General features: G+C 41.6%; 1 pseudogene; it reads right to left on the bottom strand.

Moving 5' to 3' along the window:
- Window positions 1–385: 385 nt before the first annotated feature.
- LOC126250359 (5S ribosomal RNA) lies at window positions 386–503 on the bottom strand (annotated as a pseudogene).
- Window positions 504–1940: the final 1437 nt, after the last annotated feature.

Here is a 1940-nt window from a genome sequence, read left to right as displayed (position 1 = left end):
GGCCGGCAGTGACGAAGTCCTTAGAACTTGGAGCACAGGATTGTTTATTGTAAGGACTGGGAAGCAAACTGGTCTTGTCCTTCCCACTGGATCGGTCCCGATATTCAAGTGATTTAGGGAAATCGCGGAAAACCTAACTATAGATAGCCGTATGGGAGTTTGAACCGCCATTCTATCGAGGCGCTCCCTCTTCAGACCACAAGTGGCCCATCGGGACCATCCGACCGCCGTGTCATCTTCAGATGAGGATGCGGTTAGGGGGGCGGGGGCATGTGGTCAGCACACCTCTCCTAGTCGTTATGATGGTTTTCTTTTACCGGAGCCGCTACTATTCGGTCGAGTAGCTCCTCAATTGGCATCGCGAGGCTGAGTGCACCCCGAAAAATGGCAACAGCGCATGACGGCCCAGATGGTCACCCATCCAAGTGCCGGCCACGCCCGACAGCGCTTAACTTCGGTCATCTGACGGGAACCGGTGTATCCACTGCGGCAAGGCCGTTTCCCATCCTATCAAGGCGTGTCTAGTAATTCAGCCATGCGCCATCTCGTTGTAGGGGGCCTACAGTTTACTGTTGACTCCGATCACGTGGGAGAATTACACGAGACTGTAGGGGCCTATCGAGATGTAGACTGCAGGACACGAGACTGTAGGGGCCTATCGAGATGTAGACTGCAGGACTGTTGCAGTGTATTTGAGGATGTAGCACAGGGAGCGTTGATCTCATGGCTTTGCCGCAGCCCGCCACATGGGCTAACGATCTAAACCCTCTCTTCACTGGCAATAACGTCTTCGTTGGAATTGCTATTTTCTTAACATACTTACAACCAAGTACAAGTCAAAGTATTTTCAGAAACTGTGTTTCACAGTATTTTTATCGTATGTGACATCACAGCAAAATCACTGGTAAACCATGGAGTGTTCATTTTTGTGGTACTCTGCAAACAGTTCTTACTAATGCACTTGCAGTGTCCAACAGCACATGTATGGCACACGTGTTTGCTACGGTGTCTCACTGTGCTACACAACTTAACTTTTTAATTGCCCTTTGCAGACAAATGTGCAGATTCATGTGAAACGTTTCGTTTGTAATAGCTGACGCGGAGTGCTTTATTTGCTTTTGTTGTTGATGAACGTATTGACACCCCTACAAGACCTAAATGACAGGAAATTTGAAATTCTTCAAACTCATACTACCGTCTGCATTAACTTCGCTGAAGATTTTGTGCTGCTATTGCCTACAGCCTACATTCTTATTTTCAGGTATACATCACGATACGTACAATAAGTGCGCCACCACCTCCAGCAAAATTTTTGCATAACATTTATTTCTGATTTTCAAATAGATCCAACCATGTGTTTAACTGTAAGTTGTTTAAACATAAATATAAAAATACGTATAGAAGAGTTACTTTGGATGGAATATCGTAATACTAAAAAAATTGTCACAATATGTTGTAATATTGACAAACCAATAACGTTGATTATCATCATTATTATTATTATTATTGTTTACTATTACTTACAGCATTAATTCAGAATTTAATATTAAGTTAGAAAATGGAATATACACAAATGTAATTTTCTCTGTATTTATAGATCTGACTGTGATGTAGTATCTTTGTATAGTTAAATGATCATTGTCACTTTGGCGGGATTGTGTAGTAGGGAGTCGTGTAAGTGGTTGTACGTACCAGAAGATCATGTTGTATTGTGTGTGACTGTTGAATCTAAGAAGCATTAATTAAAACGATGAAGAAACGTACTCACATGACTTTTTATTCAAAGTTAATTATAGAAGATATTATGAATCCAACAGTCATTTTCATCAGACGGTAAATTTCGTATTCCGAGACTAGCTTTGCAAAGTATACAAAGAAGCTGGAACATCGTTCAGAATATAAGTGAGAAATTCAACCATTAATATTCAGATGCAAATTAA

Source organism: Schistocerca nitens, chromosome 3 (assembly GCF_023898315.1).
Source record: "Schistocerca nitens isolate TAMUIC-IGC-003100 chromosome 3, iqSchNite1.1, whole genome shotgun sequence".
In the NCBI taxonomy this organism is placed as follows: domain Eukaryota; kingdom Metazoa; phylum Arthropoda; class Insecta; order Orthoptera; family Acrididae; genus Schistocerca; species Schistocerca nitens.
This window is presented reverse-complemented; position numbering and strand designations above follow the sequence as displayed.